This window comes from Ambystoma mexicanum, chromosome 6q, assembly GCF_040938575.1.
Source record: "Ambystoma mexicanum isolate Mex_15411 chromosome 6q, UKY_AmexF1_1, whole genome shotgun sequence".
Taxonomy (NCBI): domain Eukaryota; kingdom Metazoa; phylum Chordata; class Amphibia; order Caudata; family Ambystomatidae; genus Ambystoma; species Ambystoma mexicanum.
In genome coordinates, this window is record NC_090937.1 from 232,884,248 (window position 1) to 232,909,662 (window position 25,415).

General features: G+C 51.3%; 1 protein-coding gene across 1 annotated transcript in view; it reads right to left on the bottom strand.

Annotated features, from left to right (window-relative positions):
- Positions 1-25,415, bottom strand: part of UBE2D3 (ubiquitin conjugating enzyme E2 D3) — a 269,547-nt gene that overhangs the window by 143,384 nt on the left and 100,748 nt on the right. The gene's annotated exons all lie outside the window — the stretch shown is intronic.

A 25,415-nucleotide genomic window follows, 5' to 3' on the forward strand; every position in this document is an offset into this window, starting at 1 on the left:
AAACGATGGAGCACAAAGACTCGATTGAACAAAAAATAGGGTTTCCTAGCCAGAAAAAGCGCAAAAAACGCAGAAAGCTAAGAGCGAAACACAAGGACTCCCAACACTTGAAAGTACAGTAAAAATCTGAAGATGGCTGCCAGAGGAGGGGCATAGGGAGAGGGCAGTCATTGACTGGGGGCAGTATGACCCAGAGCTCAGCGATTAGTTTATAGGAGAAGGACAGTTTAGAAACTAAAGTGAAACTTTTCTTTTACAGAGGATTCCCAGCCTGACTGTTAGGAGAATTCTCATAAATGTGCCAATTCCTCCCACCTTTAAGCTTTGGGACTTTGAACTTTTTAATTCTGTTTGTTTTCTCTATTTATTTGTTTTAGACAACTACATAGGCATCTTCATGTGTGTCACAGCACCCTCAGTGCAGCGACACAGGGAAAGCTTTTGGGCTGTGCCAAGCTTTAAATACCTTCTCTGGGATAAACTACCGTTTCCCAGAGAAAGTAAAGTGAAATTGACTTTATTAGTCTTTCTAAATTCCTAGATCCCGCACACACCATCTTACCATAGAGTGCTGGAGAGGTTACCAAGTATCCCCCTATGTCTAGAAACTCATGTAGCAGTCAAATGCTACCCTTTCCTCTCGAAATGGCTGGTGGCAGTGGTTTTACAACAAACTACCATGATTTTTCCCGATCACGAACACTGGTACCGTTAAATCGTGGGAGCCATGTTTTTCAAGATAGTGTCTGAGCCCCCTTTGTTTAAACAGGTCCCAGTCTTCTTTTGTTGCCATTTCTTTTTGGAAAGGTCCTTCTAGAGTTCGTCTCTGCGCGCCAAACCAGGTTTGGTCCCTTTGTTCCTACGCCTTTGGCGGGATTCAGGACTGGAGACCGACTCTGGCGCCCGAGTGTCTGGGGTGGGCAGGAAGTGAGGGAGGTGCCCGAAACTCCCTGGGCTTAGTCTCCTAGAAGGCACAAACGCACTCTGGCGTGATTGGCTGGCTGTCCGGCAAGGACAGCCACCCTGCTGGGCGAGTGGCAGGTAGGCTGGAATGAATGGGAGGAAACAGGATAAAAAGGCAAGTCTCTTGGCTTGGAAGACAGTCGACCACTGGAATGGAAAAACCAAAGACGAGCTGGAAGAGGACAGCTGCTGCAACTCCTGGACCGTTGGTTTGCCCGGTGAAGCCCTGCTGTAGGTCTGAATCGCGAAGTTCATCTCGACGGAGAAGCCCTTCAAGGACTGCTTCTCCCTTTGAGTTGGGACCAATCAACTCTTAAGCCACCTGGATACCATTCTGGCAGCTGGTTGTATTTTCCTCAGAGTGCTGCAGGAATCCGAATAGCCAGGGAGAAGGACACCAGTTTGTGTGCTTGACTACAGCTATCGAAATTGAAGATTTGTCTTTGCCAGCTTTTTGACCAGTCCCAGTGCAGGAGTCCCCCCGACATTCTCCCTCTTGTCCCCACGACTGAGGCTCAGGAACAGAGATCTGCAGGAACTGCCAGGAACAGACATTTTTTTTTATAACTCCGTTTATTGAGTTTGAACAACACAACATAGAAAAACAAACATGGATCATCGGCATACATAGGATAAAGGCAGCATAGCATTAATAACAGTTAGAAGAGGCCCATAAGGCCAAGGACCGTAAAACAATAACAAAAAAAGGCAGGTAACCAATGCTAACAGTGATATTGATCTATCCCCACCAGCGGATCTCAGTGAGCATCTAGCCATTTACCCCATATTTTTTCAAATTTACGGGGGCAGCCCCGTGCATTATAAATCCGGCGCTCTGAAGCTGCGCACCTGTCCAGCTTGTTACTCCAACGGTTCAGGCACAGTGGGTCGGCAGATCCCCAATTAGCTGAAATAAGTCTTTTGCCTGCCCCCAACGCAATTGCCAGAAACATTTTCTCATATTTCGACAGGTCTACTTCACCCCAGATGCCTAAGAGTACCATTTTAGGATCCCTGGGGATTGGTGTCGCCAGGGCGGCAGAGATTGTACTAATACAGTCCTCCCAGAAGGCCTGCAACACCCACAGTCCCAGATCATATGGTAGAAAGTGGCAGGTTCATTTTTGCATCGAACGCATGTCCCGTCTTCTAGTCCACCCCATCTGGCCATTACAGCACGTGAGTGGTATGAGCGATGGAGGATTCTCAACTGTATTAGCCTAACCTTGGATTCTATACCAATTTCTCTAGGAGACATTAATGCATCAACCCAATCTTCAGGTTCAAGGTGACCTACGTCCCTTTCGCACTTTCCTTTGAGCCCGTCTAGCTGTGTAGCCCCGAAGGAGTTAAGGGCCTGGTAAAGAGTGGAGGTGACCTTAGAGGAGATGCGTTGCGGGAGGATATTGGTCTCGATGGGGGAGCAGGGGGGTATGATTGTCGTATCAGGGAATTGGGTGCGGATAGCGTGGGCTAGTTGCGCGTGCCGAAACCGGTCAATGGGTGCCAGGTCGAATTGTTCTCGGATAGTCTCAAAGCCCAGGAGGCGACCCCCTTGTATCACCTGTGCTAGTGTGTGTATTCCTTTTGCATGCCAGTGACCAAAGGAGCCCAATCTCACTATTTCCGGGAGGAGCGCATTGTGCCATATGGGTTGTGATACCGTTGGCTGTCCTTTGAAGCCGATTAGTTTGTGTGAGTCTCGCCAGGCGCGACGTATATGGTGGGTCATTTTGGGCAGCGCCGTGAGTTGGGCATGGGTGGCGTACAGGATTTGTAGCAGTGTCAACGGGGCCATGATCTCCAGTTCGATACGGATGTGTGGCAATGTGGAGTCTGCATGCATCCAGTCGTTTACCACTCCTATCTGTGTCGCAAGGTAATAGGTTCGTATGCAGGGTAAACGATGCCTCCCTCCCATACTGATCTCTGGAGCGTGTCAAGGGCGATCCGGGATTGTTTCCCGCCCCATATCAGTGTGCGTAGGTACTTGTCAATGAATGCGAAGGTTTCTCGGGGGGTGAGGAATGGGGCGTTCTGAAGAACATACAACAGCCTGGGGAGGGTCATCATTTTGAATAGCGCAGCTCTACCCATTAGCGATAGGGGAAGTGATTGCCAATGGGGGGTGTCTCTGGTGAACCGCTCAATTACTGGTTGTAGATTAAGTCGGGAATACTCCGAGTGTCGGGTCAAGCCGTATACCCAGGTATTTAAATTCCTTAAGAGACATGGTATGGGCAGGTCTCCGGGATCGCAGACTCGCCCCCTGAATCGGGAAGATGGTTTTGGCATCATTAACCTTTAGGCCCGCAAAATTCTGATATTCCCTGAGAATGAGGGAGACAGCCGGGCATGAGATGCACGGGTTACTGAGGTATATGAGAAGGTCATCCGCATAGAGCGAAAGGCGGTCCTCTCCCCCTTCCAGCCAAACGAAACCGGTCCAGTTGGTATTGGCTCTAAGCTCAATTGCTAGCGGTTCAATAGCCAGGAGGACGAGGAGTGGGGATAGCGGGCACCCCTGCCTCGTGCCCCTACCCAAGGGAAATGATTTGGAAGACCTGCCATTCACCCTCACCGTGGCTTCCGGGGATGCATAAAGAAGTTTTACCCAGGATATAAATGTCTGCCCCAGGTGCATCCTAGCCATGATTGCCCACAGAGCTTCCCACCCCACAGAGTCAAACGCCTTTTCAAAGTCCACCGCCAGGAGGGCGAGTGGGGCTGGTATTCCTTTCGCTGTGCTCAGCGCCAGTTGGACTCTACGCAAGTTCATTCGAGTTGATTTATTGAGCATGAATCCACATTGGTCCGGGTGGACGAGGGTCTCAATCACCTGCAGTAGTCTATTGGCAAGTGTTCTGGCGAGGACCTTGGCCTCGCCGTTGATCAGGGATATCGGGCGGTAGGAGGCACATTCCTCCGGGGGTTTTCCAGGCTTGTGTATGACTACAATGCATGCCTTCCTGAGGTTTGGGGGCGGAGAGGGGGGGGGTGAGGGAAGAGTGCTCCTAGCTCTCTGCTGCGTAGGAACATGCGGTGCATGTGGGTAGTGTGCCACCGAGGCATTTCCATGTTTCCGTTGGGGCCTGGAGTTTTCCCGGACTGGAGCTGTGCCAGCGCCTCTTGCACCTCGGTGTCGGTGATGTCAGCATTCAGGAGATCAAATTGGTGCTGTGGGAGTATCAGAATCTCGATTTGGTCGAGGTAGCATGAGGGTTCAACTGGCGGGTTCTCAGTGGGTGGGGTGTAGAGATTTTTGTGGTAGTCGGCGAATGCCTCGACGATGTCAGTCTCTTCTGTCAGCAGTGTTCCATCTGGAGATCTAATGGCCCGTACATGTCCACTGCTTTGTTCGCATCTCTCTAACCAGGCCAGAGTCTTGTTAGCTTTGTCGCCCCGTTCATATGTTTGGCTTCGAACTAATTGGTGGGCCGTTCGTGCATTATCTAGAGATAGGTTGCTAAGGGCGTCTTGCGCCATGAGCATCGCCTCTTTTGCTTCTTGGCTGCCGTGTACTAGGACTTGCCGTTCACACTCCAGGACTCGTGCTTCTGCTTCTCTGACCTTCTGGACTTGACATTGTTGATAGGCGGAAACCGCTGAGATAGCTTCCCCCGGAGGACCGTCTCGTACGCCTCCCAGATCGAGAAGTCCACGGAGCCTTCATTGAGTTTGAAATATTCAGTTGTCTTTTTTCAAGCGCCTCAGCGATTTCAGGGAGGCGGAGATGGTATGCGTTTAGGCGCCAGTTACGGTCTGGGTGGCGGCAGGAGTTTTTGATGGTTAGGAGGAGCGGAGAGCGGTCCGAAATTCCTCTTGCAAGGAATTCAGCGTCGAGAAGCCGGTGATTTATGTCGCGGGGGATAAAGGCATAATTGATCCTGGAAAACGATTTGTGGACGCCCGAATAGAAGGAAAAGCCAGCCTTTTCGTTATGAAGCGAACGCCATGTGTCCGTCAGTCCCATGGCCTCGGCGAACGGTGTGGAGGTGGGGCGGGTTCCAGATCTCCTATAGGATCTATCGACTGTGGGGTCCATTACTTAAGTCCCCCCCAATCACCCAAGTATCAGCCTCTTCTTCCAGGAGCAAGCTCTGTAGTTCGGAGAGTAGTTCTTTCGCCAGCAAGGGGGGGGGGGGGGGCATAGATTGCTGCCAGGCCCCATTTCTCGCCCCAGATATCAGCTAGATATCAGCTAGCAACAGTACATATCGGCCTCGGGGGTCGGTCTTGATCTTCCTTACCTGGAGGGGAACTCGTTGGTGTACGAGTATCATCGTGCCCCTGGCACCTTTCGTGAATCCGGCATGGTAGGTATGCGAATAATTGGATCTTTTGAAAATGTTGGCGTTTGTGCCTATTAAGTGCGTTTCATTTAGGAGGGCAATGTCTGGCGAGTGTCGGTTTAGGTACTGGAGCACCAATCTTCGCTTTATGCCGGAGCCGAGGCCATTGACGTTCCAGGACAGTATGGTTACCTTGTTGGAATTCAATCTATCTGCGCAAGTCTTTTTGTTGGGACATCTGGAAGGATCAGTGGCAATTGTGCCTTTTCTGGGGACATATGGCGGTTTCCTTCCAAGGGAGACATCCGAGGGTTGCCTCGCATTGAGGTGCCTGCTGACTGGCTGATAATGGCGCCCACGGTCCTGGCCAAAGACAGCATTTGCTTTCCTTGCCTTAGTTTGTCGGCTTCAAGCCTTCTTGTCTAATGGTTAGGTCCCCCAAACGCCCCCCCACCCAACTGGGCGCACCTGTCGCCCAAACATTAAACTTATAACTTGGTAAACTTCCTTGGGATAACCCTGACTGCGATAGCGCCCGCGTCGCATTAGGAGCGGCGGCCGCTAGGTGAGCGCTTCCATGTTAATACGTTGCAGATTAGCCCCCCCCCACTGCGTGGGCCTTACCCCTTTTCCGTGGGGGTCCCCGTCAGGTCGTTGTCTGCATTGGCTGGAGATCGAGGGGGCGAGAGCCGCTCGGGTCGGGGTCTCTGTGGGTGGGCCCGGTGGTGTGCGCCTCGTTCTGGAATCCGTGAGAACTTGGGTTTCCAGCCAGTCTCATGCTTCTTTGGGAGTGTAAAATAGATGAGTGGTGCCCTCATAGTGGACTTTGAGCGATGCCGGGAAAAAAAGCATATTTGATAGAAAGCGACTGAAGTTTCTTCTTGACCGAGTCAAAAGATTGGTGGGCCTTTTGGACTTCCTTGGTGTAGTCGGGGTAGAACCCGACCCTATAGCCATTGTATGTAATCGGGCCATTCGCATCTCGATCACAGTAGTTCAGCAGGCGTGCGATTATCGTTCTAGGCGGGGCGCCCGGGGTAGGTGGGCCGGTGGGGACTCTGTGCGCCCTTTCTATGGAGAAGAATTTGGATAGTTTTTTGGGGGCGAAGACATGAGTTAGCGAATCCTCCAGGAACAGTTCAGCGCTGGGGTCTTCCTCCTTATCCGGTATTCCGAGGATCCTGAGGTTATTGGGCCATGCTCTCCCTTCGCTGTCTTCAGCACGGTATTCCAGTTGGGCAATTTTTTGGGTGATCGCGGCAAATTGTTGCTCCAAGCGGTGCACCGTGTCTTCTGTGTCCGACACTCTGTTCCGCCTCACCAACCCTGGCCGATAGATTGCAGAGGTCTTGGCGTATTAGGGACACCTCGGTGGATATGCCACCTATTTTAAGTTCCAGTGAGGTCCTCGATTCCCCAATCGCTCTCATGAGGTCCGTCAAGGAAATTGGGGGGGTCCCGAGGCTCGTCACCGGCCCCTTTGTCTTCTGGGGGCCGAGGTCCGCGGCGTGGAGGGGCCTCCACGGTGTAGAGGTCCATTTTGCTTTGCAGTGTTTGTCGCTTGGTCTTTTCCTTCCCCATGTCGCGGTTGATCAGCACTGTGCAGTGTGGGTACAGCTCCTTCAAGTGTTCACCCAAGGGGTGGGTGTAGGGTTTGGAAAAGGGCTAGAGTATGCCAAGCGGGTGTGCTTAAGCAGCGCAGGGGCCCGTCGTGTGTCGGTATGCTGGCTGCGCCTTAATATAGTTTGTTGGCAGCGTATCTCCGGCCCACGGGGGAGGGCAGCCCCCGGTTCTCCTTGTCCTGCTGCAGCTCGACCCCGGTGCCGCTGTCCTGCTGATTGGGGGGAGGGGGAAAAGACAGGCAGCGTAGGCCCGAGCCGCAGGTAGTCAGCCGCCCGAGCCTCACCCGCTCACTTCGCCGACGGGCCAGGAGAAGCGCCGTGAGGATTCGCCCACTGCCAGTGTCGGGTCGACAGAGGAGATCGCTGTGGGTCTCCAGCGGTATCTGTAGGGCACTGGTTCTTGGAGCGGGGTTGTCTCTGTGTGCCTTCTCAAGGAGGGATCCCCGCGCACGCCGTGTCGTGGAGGGGGCGGGCGTTGCGTCAGGGCCTCAACAGCCGCGCCTCGTCCGTCTGCCGACTTCGGGGAGGATCTCGCGTCTCCTACTCCGATTTTCTTCGGGGTTGCGGGCACTGGTTCTCTACTGCATCCGCCACCCCCGGGGCGGAAATACACTTTAACGGGAGTTCTTGCAGGATAACTGTAGCGGCCGTCGGGAGCCCAGGCAATTAGGTCTGCATGCGTCGGGCGCGCATCGAACAGACATCTTTATCTGCATCTTTTTCTTCCTTGTAAGGTACTGTGAAAACCTGACAGAGAACTTACCTCTCACTGTGAAGGTGCTTGAAACTTGGCAACTTGCAGGCCTACTCAGCTTGTGACCCAACATATGAATCTTTCTTTTACAAACTACTTCTGAGAACTTTGGCAAAGACTTTTCCATTTAACTCCAGAACTGCTTTATCCTATACAAGAATTTAGCCCATTGACTTTGGCCTAACCTACTGCATTGAATCAACTCCTCTGGCAAACTCAAACTATTTGCCCTGATTTAGAGTAACAATATCCGTTTGATTAACTTATGCCTTTTTGCTCCTACGTCAAAGGCTCTGAATTTGATTTTGCTCCTCCTTCAAAGTAGTTAAAAAGTCTCAACCTGATATTGTGAAGTACTGAAGTATATTTTTGTGATATAAAAACAATCCTTAGAAGGAGGCAATCTATAACCGACTGTGAAATAAATATTAATAAGTGTTTTACCAAGAAACCTTGAGTATAAGAGTCTATTTGAATACTTTTAATTATAGACCTCAGTGTAACACCCTTACAGCTCACATTCGCTCTTGAGATGAGCCGGATTGCTCAGCAGCACTACCACAAAACTGTAGTACAGACTTATACCAAAGATTGGATGTGTGTGTAGGGGTCCCAAAGGCTACTGCATACAAACTTTGCCCAACAATGACTGGGAATATTTATGAGCATGTGAATACATGCTAGACCCCATGCTGGAGAATAAATACTTATTTTTGTACATAACTTTACTGTGTACAAGTGTTTCCTTGAAGTTGTTTGTTCCTACTACAGCCCTCCTTAGATTAAGCCTGGCTTGCTCGTCCATTGCTACCAAACCTTTGGGTAGGTCAGGTGAAACCTAAGCAGTGTAACCCTGTTCACCCAAGTTGGGCTTTAAATCCCCTAACAGTTAGATAACAGAAATGGATGGGACTTGATAAGCAAGGACTTGCCGCATAAGTGAGAGGCAGTGATCACTTTAGCCACCAGCTCAATGACTGCCTCTGGGTGAACTTAAGAGAAGAAGGCCTTAAGGGTCATGACTGGTACCCAAAAAGTACACTGGTGCTGTTCAAAAGACATCTACCTCTTGCAGTCACAATACTTGAAATCCTGCGGATGCAGGGCTAGTGCAGCTCCGACTGGAGTGGGTGGAGCCCCAATGGCTGTTGAACATTTAAGTCAGTCTGCATTTGGGAAAATATTTAATATAGGATTTAAAAGAACAAATTACTTACCTCTGGTAATTGTTTTCCTACTGGATGTTCCTCCCACCGATTCCTCATCTTTCATATACCAATATCCTGCTTGGAGCATGGGAAAAATGTTCGATAGAGGACGATTGTGGCATCGAGTCAATGTGCCTCTGTGGTTTCAATTCGTGTGGGCGTGATGCTGATGGTATAAATGGCATCAGTTCTAGTTTTTCCCACTTTCTGCAAGGTCGATTTGAGGATTACAAGAACCCGGATGGGCGTGGAGAGAAATGTATTAAAACAAATTCACCAACAGTCAAAGGAGTTAGCTGGAGGGCGATTATTAATCAGTGGGAGATGCAACCAGTGGAAATAACAGTGGCAAGTTATTTGTTGTTCTTATGGATTGTGTCCTCCCACGGATTCCTCATCTTTGGTAAACTCACAAAGCAGTTTCATAGGAGGTGGGATCAGTGGATTGTCCTCATATTATGCACCACAGTTTTCCCAAACCTAGTGTCCCCACCAGACAAGGTGTCCAGACAGTAATGTTTCGAAAAAGTGTCAATGGAAGACCAAGTTGTAGCATTGCAGATGTCCTGCACCGGTACACCTCTTTGCAGAGCTAAAGGGGTTGCCAATACTCTAGTGAAATGTGCCCTTAATGTTTCAGGGACATCTTTCCCGGCTAGAGAATAACATTCTGAAATACACAGAATGAGTCAGTGTGATAAAGTTTTAGTCATGGCCGAGTCCTAGTCTGTCAAGTAAAACCAAAAAGGGTTGATCAGCTTGCCTGACATTTGCCAATCTGGAACTGTGAAAACTTGGAGCCCTTGTAGGGTCTAGCTTGTATTCACGCTTCATCCTTGGAAGGATGAAGGTGGATAAAATGTTGGCAAGATAATTTGTGTCAGTTGGAATTCGGACGACAGCTTGGGAGGGAAGGAGGGACATAACCCTCAAACTACCCTTTCCCTGAAAAATATAGTGACTGGAGATTTACATGAGAGCTTGTAGCTCGCTAGCTCACTCTGCAAGTAGAAATAATGGCTACTAGAAATATTGTTTTGAAGATTAATAACCTGAGTCGACAGGAATTGAGAGTTTCAAATGGAGCACCCATCCAAACGTTTAGTACCAAATTGAGATTCCAAGAAGGGCCTATGAAAGGGACTGATGGGAAAATATTGGTCAGTCCCTCGAGGGACTGAATCATAATGAGTATTTGGACCCTTGACTGTAGTCGCGTGCAGCAAAACAAGAACACCATTTCAAGTGAAAGGATTAATAGCAGCTCTAAACCAGCTGCAAAACTTGTTCCAACTGTAGCGGCATAGTGCTTTTGTTGCTGGTCTTCTGGCCAAAACACATCCATCACATCTTCGCGAGGTCTCAATCTTGGCATCTTAACCACTCAGAAACCAGGCATAAAGGTTCAGGGTTCCATTTATTCGACATTTGTATAAGCAAGCAAAGCCCTTGTCCTCTAGGCGCTGGTTACAAACATGATTAAAAAAAAAAACTTAAGTGCCTACAATGTCCAAGGTTAATTGAACCAGGGATCGAAATAAGGATTTCATTAGCAGGAGCTAAAAGCAGCTCCTGGGCATCAGGCATAGCCAGGAGCTCTTCTATAGCGCACTGCAAATTTCACTCCCACATTAGAAGCAAACTATTTGTCGATTAAATATCACCCATTAGCCTTTAAATGTCTACTGGATAGATCCCAGTGCTCATGCACATTCCTAAACGCACAGGGATAATGTCATGTGGATACATTTTTATGTCACCAGTTGGTCTGTGGAGCCAAATGAAGCTCATGGTCGCTGTTTGTTTCAAGCCAGACAGGCTCTCCTGGGCTATAACCACGAGCTAAATAGCTCACAACTCACTTCCATTTCGAACCCTAATTGAACAGGTGTGTCTTGAGCATTTCCCTGAGCCACTGGTAAAATGGTTTGGATCGTAAATGAAGTGGAAGGTTGTTCCAGAGTTTGGCTGCCATCACCCACAAACGTAACCCACTGCCACCCCGGCTCTCTTGCACCTGAATCCTGGGACTAGGAGGCAGTGACTGTGGGAGGAACCGAGCAGTCTGGCAAGCATGTTTTTTTTGAGTATCTGGGCTAGTTAGGAAGGGGCATCAGACACGCAGCGGTGGGCAAGTAATAGGGTTTTGTATAGGATTATTTCCTGGACAGGGGGGGGGGGGGGTCAGACAGTTCTCCTGGCTTTGATTATATATATGGTCAAACTTACTCCAGTCCAGCGCTGCACAAAGAGCATTATTTTGGAGAACTTGGAGCCTATTCAGTCTCCCCCCCCCCCCCCCAGAGGGGCCGCAGAGCAGGGCATTACAGTAGTCCAATTTGGATCAGACAAGGGCACGGACCAGTGGGGAGATTGTCAGTGGAGAGGAATAGTTTGCACGGACGTACGATTTACGTAGCGTAGGCAGCTGTGGAAGTGATGGTTAGTTTGGCGAGACATGCTGAGCGTAGCTGATCACTGAAAAAAAAAAGACCAGGATCTTTTGGCCATTGATAATGAAGAAGCAGTACACAGGTTTAAGCTAAACAAGGCGAACTGGCGTGCCAACTAGAAGGAGCTGTTTTCTTCAGGCAGAGAATGTGTTGGGCCATCTAGGTTTGGATCATTTCGAATAACCATATTCACATTGGTGCAGTCCTGTGCATGGACACCTTTTTGTATCAGGTGATAGTCTCCCACCAATAATATCGCCATATAGATGGGTGTGGGGTAAGGCTGTAGGTGATATTAGCGGGGATAATGTATGAGGTTAAGGGGACCGGGGGGTTGCAGGGATATTCTTGTATGGCAATATTTTTGCAGGGATATTAACACATGGAAACCACATGTTGGTGAAGGGGGTGTGGGGGGAGAATTTGCGTGCCTGCATACTTTGTAAAGGAGATACTGAGTGAATCGAGGTGATCAAAACGCAGTTGTGTGTATATATTAGAGGGTAGGGGAACACATGATCCTGGCAGGACCCCACAAGCATTGGGATTTAAGGGGTGGGGGGGTAGGAGCAGCAGCTTCACTACGAAGACTCTAGATGTTCGGTTATCTAGGAAGGAGGAAATCCAGCTGGCAGTGCACTCTACCAAGGTTAGATGACGGTATAGAGACTTCTGATCAACAAGGTTGAACGCCGCTGATAGGTCAAGTTGCAGCAAGAAAGTTGCAGCTTTCTGAATCGTTGGCGCTATCATGTTGATTCTTTAGGTCAAGGAGGGCTGTTTCTGTTCCGTGTCTGGAGAAGAAACCAGACTACCGGGGGCTGAGGATGCACTGCGCTTCCAGGAATCTTTGATTTGGATGTAAGCAACACTCAAGGAGGAATGGGCTGGAAGTGATAGGCTGGTAGTTCATATATGGAAGGGTCGAATGAAGGTTTAAGTGAGGGGTAATCCAGGACTCTAAGGGAGGGGGGGGGGCCTGCGGTGAAGGAGGCATTGACGATAGTGGTATTTGTGGAAGAAGTGGTTCTATACATTGTTTAGCCAAGGTGACTGGGCAGATGTTGCCTTTTCAACGCATAGGGTCGAGTCCCTTCATGATGGTGGCAAGGTCGGGCTCAGAGATGGGTTTGAAGATGTGTATAGGTGGATGAGATCTTCAGGGTGTTGTGTGGCAAGCTGTTGGGCAGGGTACCTGATTTGGCTTCAACTCACTGTAGTGGTGTAATTTTGCCATTGAGGGCATCTTGGATATTGCTACACCAGGTGTTATTTTTGAGACAGTCAAAGGAGGTGTGATGGGAGATTCTAGTTTGCGAAGAATGGTGAATAGTTCCTGGGAACTCGAGGAGGCCCCCACTATCCGGATATTGTTTGCGTGGATGGATTTATACATGAGGAAACAGTCTAGAAGAGGGCTTGGTTGGCTGTGGTGGGTGAGTCAACTGCGTTGGATAGCACAGAACTGTAGTGCTACAACAGTGCGTCAATATCATGGCGAGCAGCAGGAAAATACCATCCCTGGCTAGATTGCAGGAGTGACATGCTAATGTAGGGGTTAAGAGGATGGGGCTACTGGTATGTTTATTTTGAATGGGTATGCAATGGTGGTCGGTCCAGGGGTACGACACATTGGAGAGCATGGAATCTAGGGTGCAGCAAATGTGTGGGCTTGAGGATCTGTTGGGTGCAGCCAAGAGCAGAGGTAGCTTCGGTAAGGGCTGAGGCATTGATAGCTAGCCCGTTATTGAAGCCCAGGTTAAAGTCTCCTAGGATAAGCGGAGTGGTAGGTTTGAGGTTGGCAGCGATGACTTGGATAAGGTCATCTTGGAAGGTTGCATGGCGACCCCGGGTTCGGTAGATAAGGCGGAGCGAGATGGAGTAGTTCAGTTTGGTGCAGATGGAATCAATGCAGGGTAGAGGCAGTCAGCCAAAGTGGGATAGAGTCCTTGTAGATAAGGGGACACCACCACCCTTGTTGGAGACCCGGTCTTCTCCAAATATGGCGTAGCCAGAGGGGACTGCGATGGATATGGCCAGGCCAGCGCATGTGTTGAGCCAGGTCTCGGTGATGGCCAGGCTGTCCATGTTGTTGGCAGTTAAGGTTGTAGATGTTGAGTGCATGGACAACGATGGACATGCCATTAATAACTGCATAAAAGTGCAGTGGGTGGTGAGGGGCTGCTTGGCTCTGTACGAGTTATGGTAGTTAGTGAAGTGCAAGGAAGCGTAGGTATTTACGGTTGGCTTTGGGCTTGGGTACAGTGACACAAGATGTTAGGATGCCAGGGGGAGTTTGTGGGTGGGTGGAGGGGCACACCCCTTCAGGGGTTGATTTTGTTGCGGTGCGGGCTCAGAGGTGACAAAGGCAATTCAGGCCTCAGCACGGCACATTGGCAGATGAGTCACAGGTGGGGGGGTCCGTTGAGCAAAAGGCAAGGGGAGGCATGGTAGCTGCTTCATGGAGAGCATGGCAGTTTACTGTTGCCAATCTCGACGAACGAGGCCCTTTGTGAGATAGTCAGGCTGACCTGGTGCCTTTGCTGGTTGCGGCAGGGTGGGGAGTGCATAGCGCACTGGGAGGAAGCCTGCCAGAGATTGGTAATCGAAGCACAGGTAGGACCGTAGTGGGCTGCGGCACACACCAAGACATCCAATTTCCAGATGATGGGGCTAAGACTGGTGGTGATGGGTTCCGATTTCTGGGCGAAGACAGCCTCCCTCTTGTGAGAGTAGGTACACTCTTGGGAAGACCGAATTGGCAGGTACACACGTCTAGATGGTCCGGGTACCATGTCCTCCTAGCCCAATCAGGATCATGAAGAATCCTAAGAACACAAAAAGGAGTGGAAAATCTCAGTCTGCTACAAACGCATCCCCCAGAGCTCTGCTCAGAGGAAATTCTGTGGAACAGAACAGGTCGCATTTCCAGTTGATAACCGACACAAACAGCTCCCCTTGAGGGGTTCACCCAAAGAAGAAAATCTCTAGAAGGACTTCCTGCGCTAACTCATACTCGTGAGAGACTGCCTGCTCAGAGTGTCTGCCATAGTGTTCTCTTCTCCGGCTAGGTGAACGGCTGATGTTTCGCAGTACCCCAAACCAGAGCTGCATTGCCTCCCTGCACAGTGGCAGTAACTCTACACCTCCTCTCTTGAGGTAATGTATGGCCAGTGTTCATTAACAGGATGTTTTCCACCCGTATGGAAGGCAAAGGGCCATCAGCAGCATTCCGATTGTCCTCAGCTCTAAGAGGTTTATGTGTTGTCTGGATTCTAATGGGGATAACATTCTTGTGTCAGCTCCTGATCCCATGAGCGAAGAATCTGTGACTACTGTAGCTCTGGCCAGGTTTGCCAAAATGTTCCCCTATAATCACATTCTCCTTGCAGGCCCACCACAGGAGATCCTGTGCAACTTTGTTCTGGACTTGATGGTCTGGCATCCTATCAGAATTGTGACCATTGGGATAGGAGGGATCTCATCCTCAGGCAGGTTTCTGGCACCAGGAAAATGCAGGATGCCATGAGGCCCAGCAACCTCAAAGTTAATTGCTGGTACATGTTAGACGTTCTGAAATCTTAAAACCATCTGCAAAATAGGTTTAGCTCTCAACTCTGTTGGCAGGGCTGTTGGGCTGTACCAGAGACTGTTCTGGAAAATGAGCACTCATCAGCCAATCATCTAGTTATGGAAATATGTGAATCCCTTCCCTCCTGAGATTCAGTGCCATCACCTTGGTGAAGGCATAAGGAACAAGTTACTTACCTGTAACTGTTGTTCTCCAGCATGGGTCTGGCATGGATTCACATGCTCATGAATATTCCCAGTCGTCAGGCTGGGAATCCTCGGTAAAGAAAAAACCAGTATCAGTTTCGTTTCTGATCTGTCTTTCGTAGTAATAACCAATCACTGGTCTCTGCGTCATACTGACCACAGCCAATGACTGCCCTCTACCTAAGCACCGCCTCTGGCAGCCATCTTCAGATTTGGAAGCACGTGAAGTGGCAGTATGACCAAGTGAAGAGCCGCAGAGGGGTAGGCGGGAGGGTTCGCATGTGAATCCATGCCAGACCCATGCTGGAGAACAACAGTTACAGGTAAGTAACTTGTTCCTTCTCCAGCATGGGGTCTGGCATGGATTCACATGCTCATGAATAAAGAATACATAGCAGTACACACATGCACAACCACGGGAGGTGGCAAAGGCTCAACATTAAGCATCACATAAACTCAACATTAAGCATCTTACCTCCTCACCAGGCTCACCTCAGGCGAACAGGTTGCGCAGCACTGCTTGGCCGACCCTGGACTCCTCCCTGGAATCCCGGTCGACGCAGTAGAATTTCGTGAAGGTGTGCGTCGACCTCCACGTAGCAGCCCTGCATATGTCCAGCAGGGGCACACCAGATAGGAACGCCGTGGTAGCTGCGATCGCTCTGGTGGAATGGGCTCTCGGACGGCCAGGCAGGTGTCGGTTTGCCAACCGGTGACAGCACATGATACAGCCGGAGAGCCATCTGGAGATGGAAGCCTTCGAGAGAGCCTTCCCCTGATTGACAGGTCCAAAGTTCACAAAGAGTTGTGACGTCTTCCGAAAACCCTTCGTGCGGTCCACGTAGAACTTCAGCGATCTAGCTACATCCAGCGAGTGCAAAGTCCTCTCAGCCGGCGACGAAGGCGACGGGAAAAACACAGGTAACACCAAGGGTTCGTTGAGATGGAAGTCCGACGGTACCTTGGGCATGAAGGAGGGGTGCGTCCTGAGCACTACCCTCGTGTCGTGGAAAGTCAAGTACGGGGCCTTGCAGGAAAGGGCCTGGATCTCTCCCACTCGTCGTGCGGAGGTGATGGCCACAAGAAAAGCTGTTTTCCACGATAGAAACTTCAACGGGGCCGAGTGCAGAGGCTCGAACGGAGGTCCCATGAGCTTGGTCAGCACCACGTTGAGCTCCCACGCCGGGGCCGGAGCCTTCACCGGCGGGAACGATCTGAACAGTCCCTTCATGAACTCTTTCACCAGACGATGAGACCACAAGGACGTCCGGCCCGTGGTTCTGGTGTATCGGGAGATCGCAGCAAGATGAATCTTGATGGACGCGTGTGCCAGACCAGCTTTGGCCAGCGTCAGCAGGTACGGCAGTACTTGGGGAGCCGTAATCCGTAGAGGGTTAATCTTCTGTGCGTGGCACCAGACAGAGAACCTCTTCCACTTGTGTCCGTAGCATTTAAGAGTCGAGGACGCCCTGGCCTTTGCAAGAACCTCTCTGCAATCGGCCGGTATGTCGTATCCTCCAAACTCTAGCGCTGCAGGAGCCAGGCCTGCAAGTTCAGCGACTTCGGGTCGTGGTGGAGGATGGCGCCTCCTTCCCTGGAGAGTAGATCCGCGTCCGCCGGCAGCTTGATCGGCGGGGACGCTGACAAGTCCAGAAGGTCCGGGAACCATATCTGCCTCGGCCACGCAGGTGCGATGAGGATCATCCTGCACCGTGACCTCTTGAGCTGGTTGATGAGCCGGATTAGCAGAGGCAAGGGAGGGAACGTGTAGAGGAACAGGCCCTCCCAGGGGAACGAGAAAGCATCGCCCATGCTCCTCGTCTGGGGAAACCTGCTGGCGAACCTCCGGCACTTGGTGTTCGTCGCCGTCGCGAACAGGTCGATCTGGGGTGTGCCCCACCGTCGGAAGAGGCGATCCACCAGATCCTGCCGTAGCTCCCACTCGTGGCACGAGCGCAGCTCCCTGCTGAGTGAGTCGGCGATGGTGTTTTTTATCCCTGCCAGATGAAACGGCACCAGAAAAATCCCTTGGGCGACGGCCCAATGCCACAGGTCCTGCGCCTCCTTGGACAGCGCCGGGGACCTGGTTCCGCCCTGTTTCCTGATGTAAAACATGGTGGTGGTGTTGTCGGTGAAGATCCTCACCACCTTGCCCTTGAGGGACGGAAGGAAGGACCTGAGGGCCCAAAACACTGCACGGAGCTCCAGGACGTTGATATGTAGGGACTTCTCCGTCGGGAGCCAGAGTCCCCTTGCGTGCAGATTTTCGGTGTGCGCTCCCCACCCTTCCAGGGAGGCATCCGTGGTCACAGTCTCCTGGTGGGCTGGGGTCTGCAAGTCCATGCCCGCCGTCAGATGCGCGCGGGTGCCCCACCACCGTATCGCTCGTCGGAAACTCTCGTCGAGCTTGATCCTTTCCTCGAAGCTGCCCGTCGTCTGGATCCAGCGCGCATCCAGGAATTCTTGCAACGGGCGCATCCGGAGCCTGCACATGGGAATGAGGTAGATGCAGGAAGACATCATCCCGAGGAGGGACTTGATGGACCTCACTTTGGCCGCGTCGGCCACCAACATCCGTTGCACCTTGCCCAAGATGGTCCTGGTCCTCTCCTCCGACGGGGAGGCCAGAAGGGACACTGTGTCGAGCCTCGCTCCCAGAAACAGTGCGACTTGCGCGGGCACCAGGTGGGATTTGGCGTAGTTCACGGAGAATCCCAGGTCCGTGAGGAGTTGGACGGTCCTTGCCGTGTGGACCACGGCGAGCTCCCTCGTCTTGGCGCGGATGAGCCAGTCGTCCAGGTAGGGGTAGACGTGAATCCCCTCGCGGCGCAGCTGCGCCGCCACCGGTGCGAGGCACTTGGTGAATACCCTGGGTGCCGACCGTAGTCCGAAGGGAAGGGCTTTGAACTGGTAATGACGCCCTTGGACCACGAATCTGAGGAATTTGCGGTGCCCCTTTAGGATGGGAATGTGGAAGTAGGCATCCTCCAAATCCAACGACGATAGGAAGTCTCCTTCCTCCAGCTGACCCAGGACGTGCTGGAGGGTGACCATCCGGAACTTCTGCGCCTTGATGAACTTGTTCAGACGTCGCAGGTCTAGGATGGGGCGCCATCCTCCCGTCTTCTTCTTCACGAGGAAGTATCTCGAGTAGACTCCGGAGCCCCGAAGCCTCTTTGGGACGAGTTCGATGGCGCCCTTTCTGAGCATCGCCTTTACCTCCAGGAGAAGTTGAGGGACGTGAAGTTCTTTCCTGGCCACGGGGGGGACGCGCGGGCACCTTCTTTGAAACTCGAGCGCGTGGCCCCAGGCCAGGGCGTCCAGCACCCAACCGTCGGTGGAGATGGACTCCCACACGCTGACGAAGCCCGCCAGCCGGCCTCCCACCGGGGTGCTTCGGTGGGGGCCCGACCCCACGGCCGGTTCAATCCTGCTTGGACGCGGCCTTGCCGCCATGACCTCCTTGGCGACGACGGCGGGGTCCGCTAGACTTGCCTCGTCCTCTGTAGGCCTCTTGCGACGACGAGCGGGCCGCTTGACGGTAGGAAGCGAAACCGCCGCCGGAACCTTTGGAGGCGCCCTTGCCTCCGCCGCTCCGAAAGGGCGTCCGTCGTTGCAGGACTCCAAGGGCCCGGGCCGTCTCCGTATCCGCCTTGATGGCCTGAAGGGAATCGTCCACTGTCTTCCCAAACAGGTTGTTCCCGTCGAAGGGCATGTCCAGGACTCTGGTCTGGACGTCCTGCCGGAAGTCCGTAGCTTTGAGCCATCCACGACGTCGAAGGCAAACGCTGTTGCCCAGCTGGCGGAACCCAGTGTCGGCGATGTCCGTCGCCACGGTGATGGCGTGGTCCGAGGCCACCTCACCTTCCTGCAGGATCTCAAGGGCCTCCGCCCTCTTGTCGTCCGGCAGAAAATCCAGCAGGGGAGCCATCTTGTACCAGAGCTCCCTGTCGTAGCGGGCCACGATAGCCAAGGCGTTGGCCGCTTTAATCGTCGTCGCTGCCGACGAGATGACTCTACGCCCCATAGTATCCAATTTCTTTCCCTCGCCGTCCGGCGGGGAAGTCGATGTGGAGGCCGCACCCCCCCTCCCCCCGCTTTCTTCCTGGCTGCCGCGGAGACGACGGAGTCCGGGGTAGGCTGCGCCCGGAGGCATAGGGGGGCCGTGTCCGGGACCCGGTACTTTTTCTCGTACCGGTCTCTTCTAGCTGGCGTCGTGGAAGGGTTCTTGAGGAGGGAAAGGCCCTCATCCCAAATGTCGTCCAACAGAGGCACTGCGAGGACCGTCTTCCTCTTGGCCTCGCGCCGCTGATAAAGGAAGCCTTCCTTTTTCTTCTCCTCAGGGCAGAGTTGGAAAAGCTCGGAAGCCCTGGAGATCATGGAGTGGAAAGATCCGATCTCGTCGGGCGGAGAGGCCCTGGTGGGAGGCGACGACGGAAAATCCTCGTCGTATGCCTCGTCGTCCGTACCCGTCGCTGCCGTGTCAGTCCCCGTATCATCCCCTCGGGTGGACGGGGAGGAGGGCTGGAAGGGGCGCGACGGTTGAAAAGGAGGTGGTGGATGGATCCTTCTTTTCTTGGTAGGGGGAACACCAGAAGGTCCCGGTTCTGGATCCCCCGACGGGAGAGGTTCCTCCGTCGGTAACGGTAGCCTCGTCCTTATCTCGGAGCATAAGGACTGTATGGCCAACAAAATGGCCGCCGAGTTGTCTTGCGGCGCTGGCAGAGGGGAATCCGACGGGCGAGCAGGGGCCCCGTCGGTATCCTCGACGATGTCGTCGTCGTCACCTGCGTCGGGGTCCATTCCAACGGGCTGGCCTTCTTCCACGCCTAGGCCGTGGCTTAAGACCTCGATCAGCTCCTCTTCTGAGGTTGAGGCCGACTCTACGACGCCCTGCCCCCCCTTCTTCCCCACGGGGGGTTTCACGGGGGTCCTATCGATGGGCACAAAGGAAGACTCCCTCCGAGGAGGCAGGGAGATTCTGGGCCCTGAGGTCGCCACCACTGGTGCAGCCACCACAGGCTGAGCCAGGGCCGCCGCGACCGTTTCGATAGAGGGCTTGGTCGGATGGATCAAGGCCTTCACCACCTTAGGTGCGCTCACCGCCTTATCCTTGAGGGAGGGGGCACTGCCACGCTCCTCCTCTGCCTTAGAGCTCGACCGGGGCCTCTCCAGGAGCTTCGCCGGGTGCTCGGCCTTCCTCTTACCCGACCCAGAGCGTTGGCTCGTGGTTGATGGTGCCGGGGAGGGTGCGCCCTGCCTGGCGCCCGTAGAGCCCGACCGTTCGGCGCTCCCGGTGCCAGCGGACTCGCGGTGCTTGGCCTTATGTTGGGCCCCCGTCGCCGGGGCGCCCTCAAAGGTCTTAGAAGACCGCTCGGATTTCTTCTTCTTCTCGCCAGACGGGCTCTTATCCTCCAGCCAGTTGGCGAGACGTTGATGGCGGTCCTTCATGGTCCGTTCCGACATGTTGCCGCAAAACGCACAGTCCTTCTCCACGTGCGTCTTGTCCTCATGAAGGCAGTAAAGGCAGAAAGAGTGTTCGTCCTCCTTGAAGACGTTCTGCAGCTGGCATCCAGGGCAGACCCTGAACAGCTTTCCGGGCGTCGAGCTTCCCTTCTCCTGGGCCATCTCCGAGACCGGGCCTGAGAAGCTTTTGGAGTCCTCCGAAGTGTAGCTCGACGAAATCTTCACCCTTGAGGGGCACAGATGAATCCGACACGGGTCCCCGTTGATCGGATGTAGAATCGGTGGAGCTTGAGGCTCTTTTGACCGAAAGAATCGAAGTTTTTTGTAAAAAGCGCGAAAAAATAGCACTAACGCTCGAGAGCAATAGCACGAGGATCCCAACACATGAACGTGCGGTAAAAATCTGAAGATGGCTGCCAGAGGCGGTGCTTAGGTAGAGGGCAGTCATTGGCTGTGGTCAGTATGACGCAGAGACCAGTGATTGGTTATTACTACGAAAGACAGATCAGAAACGAAACTGATACTGGTTTTTTCTTTACCGAGGATTCCCAGCCTGACGACGGGGAATATTCATGAGCATGTGAATCCATGCCAGACCCCATGCTGGAGAACTCAAGGATAGTGAGAACTGCCAATGGCGAACCTCAGGTACATTCTGCACCTAGGATGTATAGGCATATTAAAGTAAGCATCCTGAAGATCGAATTACTTGATCCAATCCTGGAGCTGAAGGATCTGCGAAAGAGTGACCATCTTGAATCAGTCATTCCTGAGCAACTCAATCATGTTAAATCCATGATGGATTGCAGTCCTCGGTATTTCTTGGGAAACAAAGTATGTGGCTTGGTATTGCTCCACTACAGGTACCCTTTCCACAGCACCTTTCTCTAGCAGGGAAAGAATCTCCTGCAGAAGGAGAGGGTCTAGCTCCCGAAGGGATTGCTGGCTCGGGGGACAATTTGAGGGTCTATTTAGAAATGGGACAGTGTACCCTTTGCCCACTGTCTGAAGTGCCCAAGCATCTGAAGTTAAAAAAATAATAATAATAATTTAAAAAAGCAAAGCGCTCAGAGGTTTTGAAGTGGCAGAGGGCAATGAAGAGGTGGCTGCCTGAGCAGCTCTTCCTCTAGGTCCTATAGGGGTACGTGAAAATCTTATTTGACCTCTTACGGTCACCTGACCTACCTCTCTGTCCAAGAGAGTATAAGAGTACAGATTGCCCTCTCAACGCCGGGGAAGGGTTTGAGGCTGACGTATGGCCACTCCCAATAACTTTGCAGCTACATTAGATGCTGAAAGCTTCTAAGCGGTCATCAGCTTTTGACCCAAACAAAACCATTCCGAACCATTACAAGTGCATGCTGCGCATGTGGAAAAATGCATCTGCCAAAATGAGCGCAGTTTAACGTTAATGTTAAAAGGACATTTGTACCGCGCACTACCAGCATCGGAGTGGTCCCCTGGCGCTTTGGCGGCTCTGAAAGAGGGAGGGAAGGCGAGTTAGTGGGAGGAGGCTCGAAAGGTGCAAGAGTGCAGTGATGTGCTGTTGGCAGCCTCAGCCCGGTGGGTCCGTCGGCTGGGCCTGGGTGTATGCGGCCGGTAGGTGTTGTGTACTGATGTGCAAGTCTATATGTGTTTATTGTTTTGTTGTTGCAGTGTAGTGAAGTTTGTGCGGTTTGTTGTGCTGGACGTTTGTGGTTGCGTTTGGTTTGGAGTTTGAGGTGTATGCAGAGAAGGAAATTGTTAGTGGTATTGGTTAGTTGGCATCTCTATCCTGAATTGACCAGTTGGGCTTGTGTAATCTCACCCGTTGGGGTGCTTGGGCACCCTGTGCCTCTGAAGGTACATGCCCGTTTTGCCTTCGAGGCCCCTTGAACATCTCGCTGCCTCCTCCGCCCGCTCCGTTGTCAACAGCCTTTCATGGTCCTCACCCCCACCCACATGGCTAGTGCACCTGCCAGTGTCCATACCTCAGTGTGGTGGTATCTCGCCAGTACCACAACCCAGTGGTACCTAGTTGTAGCTAAACGGGCGATTGGTGATGGTAAGGATTGGCTGGGGTGGTTGCCTCCGTCTCCATGGGTCTTGCATGTGAACCACTTTGTCCGGCGTCGCCCCTCCCGATGCCCTGAGTGCTTCTCAGTTGGTTCTGGGAGCTTGTCAATGTCCTTTCCCATTTAGTCATTTTGTCTTACTGTTGTTTTAGTCTCTGGTATTGAAAAGCCAGTTTTTTAGTAATTTTCTGAATTTAAGGTGATCTTTGGTGTTCCTTACTTCTTTTGGGATGTTGTTCCAGGTTTTTGCAGTTAAGTGGTAGAAGGCCGTTCCTCCGTTTTTTCTTGATGTAAGGTTTTAGTTGCAGGCGGTTTTCGTTGGCTGACCTGAGGGGTCTCGGCTTGTAGATTGTTATTTTCTTTTGTAGGAATTCTGCTCCTTGTCCACAGATTGTCCTGTATGTTATCCACATTGTTTTGAAGGTGATTAGTGTTTTACTGTGAGCCAGTGTAGTGTTTTTATGGCAGGGGTGATGTGGTCTCTTCTGGATAGTTTGAGGAGTAGTCTGGCTGCTGTGTTTTGGATCTGTTGTAGCTTCTTCACTAGGTATTACGGTATTCCAAGGTAGAAGCTGTTTGCATAGTCAATTCTTGACATGAGGGCGACGATAGTAAGCATTGTGTGTGAAGGAGAGGAAAGGTAGTATTTTTCTTGCCGTGTGGAGGAGGAAGAAGCATTTGACTGTTGCATTTATTTGCGGTTCTAAGGTTAGGGTTTTGTTCATCAGGACTCCCAGATTTTTTACTACCTTAGACGGTGATGGTGCGGTTCCCATTTCCGTTGGCCACAGGATGGCAGTTTCCTTCTCTTGGTCTTTGGATACGATTTCTGTTTTTCCTGGGTTGATTTTCAGGTTGTTGGCATTCATCCAGTTGAAGACTTTTTAGACAGTAGGTTACGTTTGAATGATCGGCTTGGGCGTCTTTGATTTTGTAGATGATTGGAGTATTGTCTGCGTAGATGTAGCATGTTATGTTGCATTTCTTGAAGATTCTGATAACTGGGGTTTGGGAGATGTTGAAGTACAGTGGCGATAGTGAGGATCCTTGTGGAACTCCAGTCGTTAACTCGTGGGGTGGATTTGAAGGGTTTAATCCAAACGGTTTCTGTTCGGTCCGCTAGGAATGATTTAGTCCAGCGTTTTGCTGCGTCCGTTATGCCTAGGTCTTCTAATCTTTTGGTTAGGGTGTCATGGCTAACTGTGTCAAAGGCTGCGGAGAGGTCGAGCAGAATAAGGGCTGTTGTGTTGGAGTCTGCATTTGTTTTTAGGTCATCCCAGATGGATAGTAGTGCTGTTTCTGTACCTCTTGTGGGTCTGAAACCGACGTGAGCTTGGTCTAGCAGGTGGTGATTTTCAACGTATCCTTGGGTTAGTTTGTATACGTAGGTTTTGAGGAGTTTTGCCGGGTAGGGGATGTTAGAGATTGGTCTGTAGTTGGAGGTCATCTACGTCGCTGCATGTGTTTTTCAGAAGTGGTTTGATGTAAGCTGATTTGAAGTTGCTAGTGATAGATTAAGAAGGTTTCTGTAGTATTCTGCTGGCGTTCCTTGTGCGAGGATTGATTTGTAGATGTCCGGGGGACAGGGATCCATCGGTGAACACACTTTCTTGCTGTGTTTTAGCAGCATTGCGAATGCCTCTGCTGATATTTCAGGAAAGTTATTGAGTTTGTGCTGCGGTTCTGAGATGGGTTTGTTTGGTTGTATGTTGCCGTTGATTGGGCTCTGTTGGATGGTTTGTCGGATGTCATTGATATTTTTTTTGTGTAGTGGTCTGCAAGGTCATTGCAGAGATTCTCCGAGGGGGTTGGGGTGTTACAGCCTGGTGGGTTTCTCATTTCTTTAATGATGTGAAATATTTCTTTTTTGTTGGTGGTGGCCTCTGTGATTCTGTCATCATAGTGCCTTCTCTTTGCCTTTTGAATTTCCTTCTTGCATGCATGGATTTGCTTCCGACACAGTGCTTTTTTGTCTTGTTTATACCATCTTCAACATCATGTCTGTGCGCAGCAATGGAAACATCAGAGGGAAATAGCACAGGGGGCTGTGCAGCGTTGAGTCTATCGAAAAAAAAATCCAAATCTACAAGCAGGATATCCTTGTATCAAAGATTCATAATCCGTGGGAGGACGCCATCCATTAGAAATGTAGTTCACCCATGAAACACCTTCAAATCGCAGCAAATTTTGTGTGGACCACTAGCCTAAAGCAAGTTAACTGTCTGTGCTGGTCAATTGTGAAAAACGGCATTAGTTCATAACATTCATTAGTGGGGGTCCAGAAATAACAGTCACTTTGCAAAGGAATATGTATTGAAGGTACACAAAAGAAATGACAAAATTTTAAGTTTTCTTTTTTTTTTTAAGACAATGAAGTTTGACATGTTACTAAAGCTGCATTAATTAGATTTTAATAGCAACGCTTAGCATATTTGCAGATGCTCAGAAGGTTATGCTGCAATTCAAGATGAAAAACTAGTGATTCTTTTGGGTCGATGTAAAAGCAGCATTGTATATTGCTTCCCTGCAACAAATTCGGCACTCGCTGTAAGCACCGTTTGTGAATTTGTTATACATCCGACAGCAGACCAGTGAAACCTGTATGAAATACCAGATCTCTCTCAGCATACTTCACTGGTCCTCTGGCTAGCTGAAATGGAGGCGCAGACTAGTCTACAAAGTTGCTCTTCTTGAAACATTGAGATCTGGGTTTTAATCCTTGGCTCAGAAGTACAACTCCTGGAAATGTCAGATTATCTTGGTTTTACCGTAAATTTGTAAACATGTTCTGTCAATATGTACAACTTTTGTTATTTCTAGTGTTTT